The sequence below is a fragment of the Montipora foliosa genome, chromosome 14 (assembly GCF_036669935.1).
Source record: "Montipora foliosa isolate CH-2021 chromosome 14, ASM3666993v2, whole genome shotgun sequence".
NCBI classification, from domain to species: domain Eukaryota; kingdom Metazoa; phylum Cnidaria; class Anthozoa; order Scleractinia; family Acroporidae; genus Montipora; species Montipora foliosa.
Window position 1 is genome coordinate 11,821,513 of NC_090882.1, and position 17,018 is coordinate 11,838,530.

General features: G+C 41.9%; 1 long non-coding RNA gene across 1 annotated transcript in view; it reads left to right on the top strand.

Moving 5' to 3' along the window:
* The first annotated feature begins 386 nt into the window (after positions 1-386).
* Positions 387-17,018, top strand: part of LOC137985360 (uncharacterized) — a 30,280-nt gene continuing 13,648 nt past the window's right edge. The window contains exons 1-4 of the long non-coding RNA XR_011119288.1: positions 387-832; positions 965-1,069; positions 10,199-10,230; positions 15,569-15,700. This is a non-coding gene — a long non-coding RNA (uncharacterized lncRNA). The remainder of the gene's footprint in view (positions 833-964; positions 1,070-10,198; positions 10,231-15,568; positions 15,701-17,018) is intronic.

A 17,018-nucleotide genomic window follows, 5' to 3' on the forward strand; every position in this document is an offset into this window, starting at 1 on the left:
ACAAAAAGCAAAGAAACAATTGCTCCATCTTTCAAACAACTAGTCGAGAAAGACCGAGATAAAGTACGTTGAAAAGAAGTTCAGAAATGTTTGAAAGGCTGTTTATTTATTTATTTATTTATTTATTTGTACACTGTACAGGTGCTAGCCTGCGTGGCAGGCGCTACAATTGTAGAAAGGGGAAAGGAGAGGGCAAAATTGGGCACGCGCGAAACGCGCGGAGCGAGGTAGAGGGGAAGAGGAAGCGCCTGCAGCGAGTGCAGCCAGCGCATTGTTTGTTTCGGCTTTCTCGTTCGCCGACGAAAGAAAAATCGCCATTGGTTTGTGTTAAATTATGCGTCAATCATTGCTTGATACGACCTTCTGATTGGTCGAGATGTTTTGGTAGCCATTTGAGAATCAAGATGGCGGATGCACTCGAACTGAGTTTGAGTAAATTTGGGAGGAAATCTTGCTGGAGTTAGAAGATAAAGGTCGCAAAATAACCTTGAAAGATGAACAGAGGAAAGCGGTGAAACAACTGTATAGAAAGAGTCTCATCTTCCAGTTGCTGGTGTTTAATATTACAAAATAGAAATCGCAATGGCCACGCTCAGACTTCCGTGCTAGTAATTTGCCCTCTTATTAGCATTGTTAACGACCAAATTTTTGAAGTGGAGAGTATGAGTTTATGAGCTCGCTGATTTAACAGAGGTCAAGGGTGGAAAATATCACATTGTTTATTCCTCTGCGGAAAGTGCCCGTGACAAGAGGTTCCTACTGTGTTTTCACGACGAATGGTTGCTTGTGTGGTCGATGAATCACACACGATTGAAACATGGACTGGTTTGAGGTGAGCAATATTTATGCTATGGATATTCTGAGAGGATTTAAAGTAAAGAATATTCAGATCTAGAGGTGTAACTCGTGGTATATATGTCGCTCCTTGAGATCAACAACTCATATATTTTTTTTGGCTATACAGGAAATTGAAGGGAAAGAGATCTGGGGTTTCACAAGGTGGCACTATCGCATTTAGAGTCCTGAGCGTACGGAGAGCTCGCTATTCTTCGTTCCTTCTTCAAGAAAGGTAACCTGACAAGTTTTAAGTTGTGATATTTTGCTTTTCTAGTTGGATCTACAGTGCATTTTTTACTTTTAAAATACTTTTATGAAACCAGTGGCAATAATTTTAAAGGTTTTTGATGTTCATGTTCCACAATCTGGCACTCTCTTCTTGGTGCTAAATCCAACAGATAGCGGCAAAATTTTGTTTGACAATGAATTAGTCTGGTATAATCATACCATGGTTTACCATTTGTTAATGAAAATCAACTCTAGGCGTAAGGACGAGACAGTGGCTCTAATATTGGTTGCGAGCAGTTGTCTATTGCAGACAAGAAAATTTTAGCATTTGCTTTATATAATTGGCTAGTGAAATTTATCCACTGTATGCCATTTACATTTTTCATGATTTTCTTTTCTTTAAGACGGTTGTGGATGTTAGCCGTTTGCATATTAATGAGGGGGTGAGACAAAATAAACAATGCGGTGGCTGCAAGCGCTTCCTCTTCCCCTCTCACTCGCTCTGTGCGTTTTGCGCGTGCCCAGTTTTCCCCTCTCCCTTCCCCTTTCTAGCGCCTGTCACACAGGCTATACAGGTGCTAAACAGGAGGACATATGTCCCCTACTGAGTTTAAACACCTAACCCTAACCCTAACCCAAACCCATACAATATTTATAATCAGCATTACCCAGATGACTATACAAATCTAATTACAAATTGTGATCTAAATGAAACTTAAACTTAGTACTAATGACTGCCGCTTAAGCACGTATAGGTAGAAAAAATATTTACACAGCGTTATTTAGACAAACTACTTTTTAAGCTGTTGGCGTTTTTATAATTCCATATTTCCGCTTTTTTTCATGTGAGCAATGAAATTTAGAAGACAGTGCCACACTTATGATCTACTTTTGGCCGATAGTCTTCTCCCTTGTACCCATGCCTCATAGCAGTTCTGAGCTACTTCTGGCCGGAACCGGAAATACGTTTGCCCTTAATTAATTCATCTTTTTATTTGTCTAAATTCTGCTCATAACTCACATCCTGTCCCTGTGGCGCAGTCATCAAGGAGTGTGCAAAACCTCAGATATGAGACGATTATTTTTCCTCCTCGTTCATATGTTTGTCAGGCTTGCACGTAACTGCTTAATTTGCCTGTCTAACTGCGATTATCATATTGACTTCCATTTTATATCCGGAAATAAGTTTGACCATTTGCATGGGCTAGCCTCATCATTATGAATTCATGCCAAGATCTAGTCCCCTCCCCCATGGCTCACGGCTACTACATGATTCAAACAAGATTTGAGGGGTTTTTTTTCCCCTCGTTTCATGTTTGAATTGTGCACCCTGAGCCATGGGGGACGGGTTACCCGTCCACCGGCAAAAACTTCATGCTAGCTCCCATAGAGCACTAATAACATAGTACACCATATATAATAACACAAAGAGTATCCTGCACTACACTTATATGCATTTACCTACACTCCTGTGCATCAACCTACACTCTTATACATTTACCTACATTTATGCGCCATTGCCTGGCAAATATATCTCATTAAATATGTAGGACTGCGGATAATCTTGATCCAAAATAACTAAAAGCGATTGGCAAACAGCTCTACTTCCAGTTGACCGTCTGCTGCTGTGGTGATGTGTTGGTGGAAATTTACCTTAAGTTAATTCCTCTGTGATGCAACCATGTTTTCGTTAGTAAACATGAGTAAACAACATCGTCGCTCTTTGGAGGTTGGGTGCCCGAAACATCCTGGAGCTTCCACTATTGGCAGCCAGCTCCAAGATGGACACTGCACCGATGGCTGGCAAAACCTGACAACCCAGCCATGAGCCCCCACGCCCCCGAGAAGAATGGGCACCCGTCACACTGATACACAGTGGAAAGCAGAGGGTGGGGAGGGAGGGAACAAAAACCGCTAAACGCTCCACACACAATGCTCCTACTTCCCGCCACACTGATAAATAAGCGATACAGCCCAAAGCACGAGGTATTCCACGCATGCGCCAGTATACTACAACCACTGACCAATTGGCTGTAGTCGCTCCTAGTTGTTTACTTGGTTAAACTTCGCTTAACCTCATTAAACAAAATCGTCGCTCTTTGGAGGTTGGGTGCCCGAAACATCCTGGAGCTTCCACTATTGGCAGCCAGCTCCAATATGGAGACTGCACCGATGGCTGGCAAAACCTGACAACCCAGCCATGAGCCCCCACGCCCAGCCAGAGGACCTCCGAGCCTAGATGGCTTGGAGAGAGTGGCTCATGGCCCCTAAGCAAGAGCCCCGAATCGCCCATATCCGACGGCACCCAACAGCCAAAGAACTGCTCATGACCACGCTAACGGCCTAGACCACTGCAATGTGCTAACCGCAAACTGCCAGAACAACCCAGAAACTACAACCAACCCGAGGGATCCATGCACATGTGGACAACAGCAGACCGCGGAAGGCACAGGTTAACCAATGCTAGCTGAAAGGCATGCACAGGCGCAGCTACATGAACGAACACAGTGAAATGCAAGGGAATGCAGACCCCTGACCGACGCCTCATAAAACACTGCTGGCACGAAGGAACACTTATATAGGTGTATGGCATGTGTGCATCACAATTTGTACAACGCTACAACGCACACAAGGGATCCCCATGCAGGTGGATCCCAAAAGACTGCCGACTGCACAGGTAACCAACATAAGCTCAAGGCATGCACTGGAGCAGGTGCACGACAGAACACAGCAAAATGCATGCGAAGGCAGACCTACACTGATGCACAGGTGCCATTGCCTCACAAGACACTGCTAGCAAGGAAGGAAAGTAGACATGCATATGAACTGGTGCGTGTACATAACCAGTCTGCAGACCCTTCGGGAAACAAACAAGCTACACGAAAAGAGGGATCCACACCCATGTGGACAATGAAAGACCGCCAACTGCACAGGCCTATCAATGCGGGCTATAACCATGCACTGGCTCAGTGGCACGAACGAACATGGCAGAATGCAAGGGAACCCAGACCCCTGATGAATGCACCAGCGCACATGTTGCACAAAACACTGCTGACATGAAGGAATGCTGACATCAGTGGATTCACTGGCGCGTGTGCACAGACTCTACGCGAAACACAAATGTACAACAAACACGAGGGATCCACGTGCAGGTGGACAACAGAAGACCTCAGACTGCACAGGTCTACCAAAGTGAGCTAAAAGCATGCACTGGCACCGGTGCACAAACAAACATAGAAGAAAATACAAAACCCCGGACTGATGCACTGGCTCAAGGGCCTAGCGAAACCCTGCTGGCCGGAAGGAAAGGAGACCTAAAACGTATGGTCTGGCGTGTGTGCGGAAAGTTCCGCGGACCCTCCAGGGAACACAAACACCACAACATACATGAGGGATCCACGTACAGGTAGTCAACAGAAAACCGCCCCCAACCGCACAGGCCTACCAATGTGAGCAGACAGCATGCACTGGCGTAGGGCACAAACACAGGAAAATGTACAGGAAAGCAGACCCCTGACTGATGCACTAGCACAAGCACCTAGCTGGCACGGAGGAAAGTAGACACAGGCGTGTGCACTGGCATGCGTGCATACAAATCCCGCAGACCCTCTAGGGAACACAGACACTACAACAAACAGGAAGCACCCAGGCACCTGGGGATAACAGAAGACCGCCGACAGCACTGGCACATGTACAGGAATGAACATAGCAAAATGCAAGGGAAAGCAGACCCTTGATGGATGCACTGGCACCAGTGCTTCATGAAACACCACTAGCCTGAAGGAATGCCGACGAGGCGCATGCATAGACTTGTGCATAACAATTCCCCCAAGACCCTCAAGGGAACACAAGCGCTCTCGTTGTTAACCCCATTTAACAACAGTTGGCTCAAGTGGAGGTCAGGTGCCCAGAACTAACGTGCCGTTGGCCAGCAACCCAACCCCTAACAATTGGCATATAAAATGAACTGACAAGACTGCAACCCTGCAAGACTACACAAACCCCCAACTGCCAAGATACATATATATATAAAAAATCCCCTGATGAGTGGGCGACCACGAAACAGGCTTGTCTGCTTTCCCTACTATGTACATCGGCATTTCTTGTAATGAACTATTCATATAAGACGGGCTATCCCCAACGCTAAAAAAAAAAAAACAACGCTGAGAATACACTGCAATGCAACGCAACGCTAAACAACGCTGAGACTACAACGCCACGCTAAACAACGCTGAGAATACAACGAATGCTAAGAATGCAATGGCACGCAATGCAACGCTAAACAATGCTGAAAATACAACGCAATGCAACTCTAAGGTGGAACGCAACGCTAAACATCAATGCACAGAAGTATAACGCTTGCTCCTCGTAAACTAAGTAATTATATTAAACTACATAATTACATAAAACTGTACAAAACAAGTCCGCGCAACATGCTAGCAAATGAAAAGAGAAAAATACACGCTAACGCCACGCCGATACATAAATAAAGCAAACTGCAATGCACGTCACTTAATATACCAACGGCCTAAGCCTCTTGAGAATAGTAATAGTAGTATCAATATTATTACAAGACAAGTGTACGTTGTACGTGTGGCCCAGCTAAATAACAGATGCTTATAGTCAAGTTCATGGCCCAAAGCAAAACTAGAAACAAACTACAACCAAGCATCAGAGAGCCTATGACGCGGCCATAACGCTAAAAGCCGGACAGAATACGAGCAAGACGCTAAAATTGACGCTACGCGACCTAACAACTGAGCTAGTTAGCTCTTAAGTCCAAATGCATGAAATGCCCTGTCCCATATGAAACTGTGCAAAGGATACGCTGTCCAAGGTCGGTCAAGGACAAGCTTCCCGCCAGGTGATTCTTGTACGGGGATCGGAGATGGCCAAAGGTCACGCCGTGACGTACGACCGCAGCGCCCAAGCAAATTCCGTGTGGTCGTGAATGGCTTTATGCAATAAGAAGCGGCGCCCTGCATAAGATCTCAATGGTAGAAAACGCTTAGTGAAGCTGCGTGAACTGATTTTTTAACGAAACCTAGTGAGCAGCACAAAGGAAGACTTCTTGTAGTTGTACGCTTTTTTCGTTTATTTCCGGCGCGTTTCGCCTCTTACTGAGACTTCTTCAGGGAATGAATACAACTAGCAAGGAACAGCATATATAACACGTTGTGTGCATGAGTGAAACTTCCGATAGAAATGAATAATAACTCAACTATGCTGTAAACGGGCGTAGCAAGAAACGCCGTAATACCTATGTTATTGCATGTTGTTATATTTTTGCGGGCCATACGATTAGCGCCAGACCTCCCAGCTGGCAAATAACATATATATAGTGTGCCTGTCCACATTGGTACAATAGGGACATGTTAAGGGTTTGGTTTTTGTTTTCTTCATTTCATATATCTTTATTTTTACTGAGACACGGATATCTTTACTTCCTTAAGTTTGTTTCTTAATAAGCAAGGGAGTTGTTGATCAAGTGCATTGAAATTTAGTTCCTTTATTGTTAAACCTGCAGTAGAAGGATGTTGTTCAATCAAGGTGCTGGAGATTATTTTGCACGCATAAAGCTCCTCAGGCTATTTTAGTTTGGATGTTTTCTGTGGCACTACATTGAGCTTTCCTTTTAAACTCGCTTTCCGTTCACTTGGTATATCCGAAATCAGGTGGTAGTATTGCGTAAAATTGCTTTCAACAATGGATTTATTTGAAAATTTTTTAATTCAAATCAAGCTATACTTTCATTCTTTGACCAAACAGTCAGGCGTTAGGATTCCGTAAACTCTGTATTACTTTCACATTGGGAAAAACACAAACGTTTTATTTTAACTAGATGCTCTATTTTTTTAGCGTTAACTTGGTTGCCTGTGGTATGTGTTCCACAAAAACAGAAGGCACTGAGTTGGGTGGTATTGAACTGCAGCTGAGTGTTCCAGTTAATTTTTTCAAGTGGGAGGTCACCCAGACGTGGTGGCTCACACGTTGCATTATTTTGTAATCTCCTGTCCCGTTTTGAGGTCTTTTTCCCTTTTAAGATTTGGTAATAAATTCAGTTCAAAGATTAGAAAACTAGCATGCAAGCAGGCTCTTCTGTTGAAAATGGCATGGTCGAAATATAGGGGCTTGTTTGCCAGTTTCGAAACCCAGCCCCTACATTTCGACCCGCACGTTATTTCTATGGATGGGCCTGCTTGCAGGCCATAACAAAACACGCTCTTGAATAAAACTCACTTGTTTCTTCTTTTAGTTTAATAGTCTGCAAAAAAACTAGCTGCAATTTGCTCTGACAGACATTTCCCTTCATGTCTTGCAGTTGCAATAAGCAAACGTTTATTCCACACTAAGGAAGGACTGAACATGTTGTTTCCGTTTCATAATTCCTCTTCTTTTCAGTCTAATCTGATGGCCAGGTCAAAATTTTTTGGCTTTACGTTTGCACCAAAAAGTATCGCAAAAGCCGGAAGTTACCAGTAAAAGGCAAGCCAAAAGACAGATGAAGAAAAAAAATAACATAGTTTTCGAATTTGGAATTCTCAGCGAAAGATTAATGACAATTGATTGTAAATCACTGAAATTTCTGCAGTCTCTGACTTCTATAAATCAAGGGGAAGGTTATGTTATGTTAAAAGGAAGAAATTGATCACGTGCTTGGCAACCACAACGGTGCACATTGTTGTTTACATCGAATGAACTACAAGGAAGATTGTTAATCTAAAACTGTACGTTTTAAAATTTTGTTGTAATATTTAACGGAATATTAACATTTTATCTGTCGGGTCAGGAAGCCTTCTTTGTCGGGTTATTGACCTGAGACCGACTCTTATCTGGAACACTGTAATGAAGGTGCGGAGACTGGATTTTCCTAGGAGTAATGCAAAGGATAATTTGGCGAAGAGAAAATGCGACTGAATTTCGCTTGTACATTGCGATGTTTATTTCAAGCTTCTTATGCAAATTTTTGACAGAATATTAAATTACAAAAACATATTCCACTGTAAAATAAAATCTTTATTTTTGGGTGTTCATTTGGACTTGGTGAGAAATAATATTTCAAGTGAATAGGTTGAAAAAAAGTTTAAGGAAAATCTGTTTTTAAAGAGAAAGTTAAAGAAATATTGGCTTCTCAAATTAACAATAACTTTATTTTACACTAGCGTCCCTAAACAAATCTTTTTCTGACGTTAAAAAATATATGGCTACCTATTAATCATTTGCAAGAAAGAACACCACTACAAATTCCTGTCATCTTGTTAGAGGCAAAATTCAATTGCGTGCGTGCAAACAAGAAACACAATCCGTCACGGTGTCAAAAACCACGTGCAATTAAATAAATTTCTCAGTTCAGGATCAAACCCTTTTCTGACGAACCTTTTCGGTGAATAATGAAGCACAAAATAGACAACAAGCTTTCTTTCACATAATTCTTCACTGTCACACTCACTCACTATCCTTTTTACGTCAGTTATCCACTGCATCGCGGGTCTGACGGCGCATGGTCATTTGCTTCCAACGCTTCCTGTCTGTCGCATCCTCCGGCATCAGTCGGGACTCCCTAAGGTCCTCAGATAAGACTTCCCGCCATGTCTTCCGTGGCCGTCCATGGGGCCTACGACCGTCTACCCTCATGCCACCTATTCTCCCAATCCATTCTTCACTCCGCTGGACATGGCCAAACCATCTAAGACGCTTCCGCCTGAGGACAGCACCAAGATCTTCTATGTTCAACCTCAGGCGGAGGTCCTGTGTACTGATGTTATTAGTAGGTTTTATGGCATAGATCCAGCGGAGCATAGCTCTTTCATTCCTAAGTAGCCGTGCCAGATCGTTTTGCCTCAGGGGCCAGCACTCAGATGCATATAGCAAGGTGCCCCTGACACAGGTGTTATACCCTTTACCCCGCGTGTGTAAGGATAAACTCTTTGAACAGAGTAGAGGAAGAAGCTCTCTGAACTTCCCCCAAGCGGCTCTGATTCTTGTTACAGTGGTAGCTTCACAGCCACCGCTTGCAGCAATGGTGTCACCAAGATAACAAAAACAGTCCACAACATCGAGATGTTGCTCATTAACAGTGACTGAGTCAAATGGCCTTCCATCGATAGGACGGGCTATGTCCAGACACCGCTTACACAAGAAAGAAGGATCTGGGGTTAACCTGCCACGGATACTGCTGCACTTCACATTTCCACTTTTTTTTGCCTGAAGACTGTGCAGAGTTGAGTGCAAAATAAATGTAAACAGCCAGACAACTGAAATGCAACTTTGAAAGTAAACACAGATGCATTCAAGGCGTTCAATTTTTTCAATGTTTGTTAAACACATATAGAATTTGCCATTTGGTCTCAGTATTGTACATAACACGACAGTAAAATATTAGAAACAAAGCTCACTTTGATATCCAACAGCGAAATGCAATAGACCAATTTCGATATATTAACATTATTTTAGTCAAAAACAAGACGTCATCTCGAGGCTCTGGGGAATAAATATAAGGATTTGTATGAGTTTATTCCCCAGAGCCTCGAGATGATGTCTTTTGTTTCGGATTGAGTTTTAATATAACGAAATTGGTCTATTGTCGTCGAAGACCATTGTCGCTTTTAAGATTCTAGGTATTAATTTTTCACCACCTGTCTTGTTTATCCAATTGACGTTCCATTCTTGAGCTCTATAAGGGTATATATTTTTGAAAGACCCATTAAAACGTCATTCGTGTTACAATGACTTTGACGCCATTGCAGGTTAATTAAATATTCTGCTGTGCTCACCAGATAAAATAATACGAATTTCTATTACCCCTTGAAACCTACCAAAATATGTGCAGAAGACTATGCACAAAGACAATACTTAGAAGAGGAGGGACAGGAAAGACCTATTCTGCAACTTTTCCATTTTCTTGTCCAGCAACCTTGTGCCCAGGGGTCCCTTTTGTCATGCGCGGGAAAAATCGACCAAAAGGATCGCAGCCTCTGGGAACGAGATTGCTTGACACGGTAAAAATAATAAAACAGAGAAATTCCACCCAGATGCCATATGGCAACCTAGTAATAAATTGATTATTCCAAATAACTTGATTCAAAATCTCTCCCTTTCCCTTAATCTTTTACTTTTTTTTTTTTCTTGCCAGTACTTGGATATCTTCGTCACAGTAGAATTTGGGTAAGTGATCATTTATGTGCAAGGATTCAATATCCCGAGGGAGCCTGCGTAGCTAGCGGTATTGTTGACGCCAGAGGCCCATGCCTCACGCGCCAACAATATCCCTGATAATCGCATTTAAAGTGAAGGTTTCCTCCCGTTATAGACTCAAAAGTAAGGATAGTGGGATAAACTTCCATGGACTGCGTGCTGTCAACAAAATAAAAGCGTTTCACCATGTTGAGCCCTTCCACATTTTCGTCTTGATAATGAAAGTGCATGACATGTGCATAATAAGATGCATGACAGTATAATCAATTCCAGTTTTTCTTTGGATTTCCAACCTATGTTAACTAAACACAAAGCTATCAAAGTTTTAAGCCTTGATTTCAAAGACACCTGTTTACTTTAACTGGAATTTTACTATTTAATGGTTTTAGATCTCCCAGTAAAACAAGAAAAGTGTCTGGTTCCTGATTAATTTTATCAATGCAAGACTGCAAATTTTCCAAAAACCGTATGTTCATTTCATTGCTGGCAAACTCTGGCCTGTAACAGGCCCTGCAGAGCAAAGTAAAAAAAATAATTTTTACCTTGACCCAAAGCAACTCAAATTCATTTGTTTCTAAATCAAACCTTCTTCTTGGAGCAAATTCGGACGAAACATACAAGGCCACTCTGCCTGCACGCCTACCATCTGATCTGTCCAGTCGAATTAGTAGTAGCAACATTCAGCACACCTTGGGGGAATTACAGACCCCAACGACTGGTGTTCGGAGCGAAATCGTCGCAAGATGTCTTTGACAAAGCCATGTTCAGAATCTTTGGGGACATACACCATTGCTTAAACCAAAGGGACGACATACTCCTGGGAGGAAGAGACCAGACAGAACATAGAGAAGTACTGGAGACCGTCCTAAAGTGAGCAAGAGATCATGGAATCACCTTTAAGAGAGGAAAATGTCAGTTTGGAGTGGAACAAATTGAGTTCTTCGGACATGTTTTCACCAAGGATGGACTGAAGCCATCACCTGACAAAGCAAGAGCAGTCAAAGAGTGTGGAGTGTCTGAGAACAAAGAGGCAGTACAAAGTTTGCTGGGAATGGCAAGCTACCTGGACAGCTTCATACAGAATTATGCAGCCATAGCAGCACCACTGTACCAGCTAACCAAAAAAGAAACCAAATTTCACTGGGGTAAACAAGAAGAGGAAGCATTCAGAAGATACAAGACACCATCTCAAATGAGAAGACCATGGCATTCTTCGGCCCAAGCAAACCCATAATCCTCTGTACAGAAGCAAGCTTCAATGAAGGATTATCAGCGGCCCTGCTGCAGAAGACAGACAGAGGCATACAACCGGTACACTTCATCAGCCGAACAATGACAGAAACCAAGAAGAGGTACAGTCAAACTGAGGAGAACGCTTTGGCAATCAAATGGGCCAAGGAGAGACTGAGAATTTACCTACTTGGAGCACCCAGATTCAGAATTGTTGGCGTACGAACCAGGAAAGGATGAAGCAGATCCCTTAGACTTCCTCTCCAGACACCCTCTGCCTGAGACAGGGCATGACATAACTGAGAAGATCATCAGATGGAACATGAATGCAGAGCATGCTGTGGTTGTCACACAAATCAGAGAGAAAACTCAGAAAGATGAGATCATGCAGCGATTAACCAAGAGGATCGCTAAAGGGGACTGGGAGAAACACAAGAGAGACTAAGACCTTAAACACTACCTACAGTGTACATGTGAAACAGGAGTTATCAGTTGCAGAAGGACTTATCTTCGGAGAACGTCGAATCATACTACCACCAGCACTTCAGAGGAAAGTGGTTAAACTAGGACACAGCTTAGGACACTAAGGAAAAACTAAGACCAAGCAAATGCTCAGAGAAAAATACTGGTTCCCACTGATGAACAGCATGATAGACACAGCTATTGACCAAAGACAGAGACAGAGAAGAACCAATCAGGGTGACCAGCATCTCAAACTGCTCTTGGGACACAGTATCCATAGACCATGGTGGACCATACCCAGATGGACACTACAATCTCGTCCTGATTGACAAAAGAACCAGATACCCAGTGGTAGAGTCTGTAAGATCAACTGACTTCCAGACCAACAAGGAGAGATTGAAGCACATCTTCGCCACATATGGAACTCTGAGGAGAATTGAGAGTGACAACGGACCCCCGTTCAATTCTAAAGAGTTCAATGAATTTGCAAAGCAAGAAGGATTTCAGCACCACAGGGTGACAGCCCTCCACCCAAGAGCAAATGGAGAAGCAGAGAGATTAATGCAAAACCTAAACAAGACCGAACAAATTGCAAATCTGCAAGGCAAAAACCGTCTTGAGAGAAGAAATGCAGTTCAAGACATGCTCATACAGATCAACGACGCATCCAGCTACAGGAGTTGCACCTTTATGAAGCCCTTAAGGGGACACCCGTGAGAATGAAGTTGGAATACATTGAACCTGAAACACAGAGAAATGAGAAGGATGACACCATAGACCACAGAGATGCAGAATACCAGCAGAAAATGAAGCAACAGAGAGAAGGAAGAAAGACCAGAGAGAATAATCTGCTACTAGGAGATTATGTTCTTGTCAAGCAACCAAGGAAGAACAAGTGGAGTACACCCTATGAACCTGTGTTCTATGTTGTGTGCAGCATTCGTGGTTCCCAAATAACAGCCAGACATGTGACAGATGGACAAACAGTTTGCCATGATGCTAGTCAATTTAAGCTGGCAAATGCAGTAATCAACACCACCAATGAAACCAAAGAAGAATGAGGAAGTACAAACACCACAGGCAGTTCCAGACCTTGAGATCCCAGAAAACGAGACTCCACCCAGTGCATCACCTTACCCGCCAGATATGACGGAAAATGCTGAGAAGCCAATGGAGCCACCCAGTGCAGAGATAATTCCAACCAGTGGACAGACCAGCAGTGATGAGACCCAGACGGGGAAGGCGCCAGCCTTCATATTTGAAGGACTGTGTGTTGGCTTAACAGTTGATTTAAGTTTTGTTTGGATTGAACTTTGCCAGAGTTACAAGCTTTTGTTAGTTTGGGAGGGATGTAGTATCCATTCCTCCGCACGTAGCGCGAGCCAGTCAGTTCTATCAAACATGGCGTGTGTTCACTGACGATCTTACAGATGGAAACCGGGAATATCAAACAAGTGATTTGGAATGGAAGCATTCGACCATGTCTCGCTCAAAGCAAAAATATTAAAATTTTCGTTCAAAATAATGGAAGTGATCTCCTTGAACTTTTCAATAACATTCGAACTACGCGAAATGTTTCATCATATCATATCATATATCTTTCTTTACCCTCGGATTTTAGAGTAGCTTGGTGTAGCTAATATCTCCGAGCATTTACCCTCCTAACCATGATACACCACAGAAGACAGACCACAACACCGGGAGCATTCAAATGACCGACTTTCAAAGACATAGAACGCTCAGGCCCGGGATTCATATGAACGTCTAAACAGATTAAAAAGAAAATAGCAAGCAGTGCGCCAAGATGTAAACAAAATAAGGCAAAGGAAACTGTAAATAGAAAGGTCTGCGCATAAAGCAATTTAAAAGAGCAGAAAAGTCCAATTACTGCCAGATAAATATCTAGACGAACCCCCATCTAGATAATAAAACAATAAGCAAATATTAATAAAACTGCTCACCTCAAGATACTACTCAGTAATAGTAAAAAGAACACAACAAAAACAAAAACACATTTATGGAGTTCACTAGCTTGCAGCGTGAGACTTGAATCAGCGACGTCTTATAGGTCCGCCCGTTGTGAGTACGGAACTGGATCAGAGCTTGGAATCACTCTGCACAAGCAAAATAATAATAATAGAAGTGGTTTGACCCAAAGCACCCTAGGCACAGGAAACGCAGGACTAACACGTGAAATGATCTGGAGGCTTCAAGACCAGCAGCCTCCACAGAATTTTCTCTGCCGTCAAAAGCATCCGCAACCTCAGTTAACCTATACTTAGCCAAATCTTCACTCCACACCAGGCCATCCAAAGATCACAACAATATCAAGGATTCAAGTGCTATCTGAAGAGGAAACCTGTGACTGAGAAGGTCATTTTGGAGATCAAACAAGAACTACTGCACCAAAACCGCTTAGGAGGGCCAGTCACCGACTTAGGTACAGCTACGGGAACTTTGACTTCTCGCTACATTCCACACAGCAAAAAGTCTATGGCCCCAACCACCTACTTTCTCCAGTCTGGCCCAGTTCAAGTCAGAGATTTTGTTTTTTAGTCACTTCATTCTTGTTGTTTTGCTACGGACTTGCCATCTTCTGGGGTAAAATAGTATACTTTCTGTGTGACCATTCTGGGAACATTGACATCAACTAGCTTCCACACTTATCGAACAACTCAAACATATTAATTTAACACATCTTTTACTTTTACTTTTCCTGTTCCCCTTGCATTACTGTTTTTATTAGATTGCTGTTAATTTCCCACAATTGCTATTACCTCATTGTTTTGCATTAGCATTTTGTATTAATAGTAGTTTCCCTTAGGAGTTAGGTGTAATTTATGGTTGAGTGTGTTGGTTCTCTACGCTGCCCTAAAAGGTTTTTATGAACCCAGAGTACTCAGAGAAAAACCTCTCAGGGCACACTCGCTCAACCATAAATTACAAATTAAACAAAGATTTTAACTTGTGAAGAGTCTTGATAATGAATGCTGTTAAAAACTACCAATAATAGGAAGTAGTTGTTGGAAGTCGTAGCACATCAGAACAAAATATTTCCCTGTGTAGCTTACTGTGATGAGAGATGTGGTATTCTGTAGGAAAATTCACCACCTGACGAGGAAATTCCATGTTAAATTTCACGAAAAAAGCCGCGGTAAATGTGATATCAGTTTTTCAAGTGCCGAAAAACCGAGGAAGCTAGGTTTAACGTTTTTGCAAACGTTGGCCATGTGGCACTTATATTTCAACAGAATTAAAATATTAGAGCATAATGTGAAATGCTATTTTCTACCCATGTAAACCATCTGAGCATTAGCCCTACTAATGGAATTGGGCCCACACAAGGACAGAGAAAAACTCTGACTAGGGTGGGAATTGAACCCACGACCATTGGGTTAGTAATCCTCAAAGCAAAATCATTCTCCTGTTTTTTTGGTCTTTATTTTTCATGCAGATATAATTCTTATTTAAAGTAATGTAGTTGCCCTCTAAGATGGTTATTATTTGGTATTGAACCAGCTTCTATTATCCAAAGTTTTCACTTTGGATAGCAAAATAAAAATCAGGCCTTTCAAGAGCTTTAGCTTCAAGACCTCTAATTTCCTTTTTTCTCCAGAACTCTTCTGCACACGCTCGAGAAGTGCATTCGTATTGGTATGCCTGTGCTTTTGGAAGAAGTCAGAGAGACTGTGGACCCGGCCTTGGAACTTCCATGGAACCAATCTTGTTGAAGAAGGCTTATGTTCAGGTAAAATGGAGATTACACTTTTCATGATTGACATACTTAATTTTTAGGTGTCTAACTGTAGGACAAAAATGATATTATTTTGAAGCTCAAAATAATTTTGTCATCACCATCTTTTGTGAAAGAGAATCTAAAAGAGTCATGTTGAAAGAAAAAAGCGAGAGAATTTGATCAAGAAACACTCAGACCTCTAAACCTAATGCACATGTTTAGTGCGGAAATTCCTACTCACCGGAATACTTGCAATAAAGATTTCTTAGTCTTTGATTGGGGTATGAAACAGATGAAAGAACAAAGAGTTAGTCATTTAGTTGGGGCATTGAAGAAAAAACTTCCCACTCACCATGCACACGTCTCTTTTTTTATTGGATCATTATTGCACGCACCTCTATTGTGTTAATTGGGATTTTGTCCACTGTTTCTGTTTTGTATTACATGTAGTTTGTCTCCATTGTTTGCTGAATCAGCCCAGTGCATCACTGTGATAGCTGTGAACTGACCTAACGTTCTTGCAACAGAAAGTTTTCTGTAATACGAACACTTTCCATGGCACACTTGGGGCACACATATGTCCATACATGTACACATGTATATCTGTTATGCTCTACTGCTATTCTGAAGGTTGATTTTAAATGCTCTCTATGCATGTGGGATCCAATTAAGCTAGTTATCATGTCCAATTGACTTCAATTACTTTGAATGTACTTCCTCTTATTAATGACTTTCTCTTGATTTAAAGTTTTCTTTTTTTTCCTTTTTTTGACCCATGCACTAAGGTTTCACTGATGTTTATCAATTTCTGAGAAATTGTTATGTGATGCAGTTATCATTGTTAAATCACTATATAATTATTGTTTATTATCATTACACATGAGCGTCAGCATCAGCATCATCACCAACACTACCACCATCATCATCATCATCCTCATTTTAAGCTTTGTCATCGTCATCATTATCATTATTGTCATTGTCATAATCATCATCTTCATTTTGATCATTGACAACATCCTCCCTATCATCATCGTTATCGTCATTGTCATCATCATTATCGCTGTTGTCATCGTCATTATCATCGTCATTATCATCATCTTTATTTTGATTATTGTCATCATCAACAACATCCACATCATCATCATTAATATTTGTCATCGTTATTATCGTCATATTGATTTTATTCATCTTCGTCGTCACCATTGTTGTCAATGTCATCGTCATTATCATCATCTTAATTTTAGTCATCATCAGTATCATCAACATTATCATTATTGTCGTCATTGTCATCATCTTGATCATCCTCTTCATTTTGATTATCAGCATCATT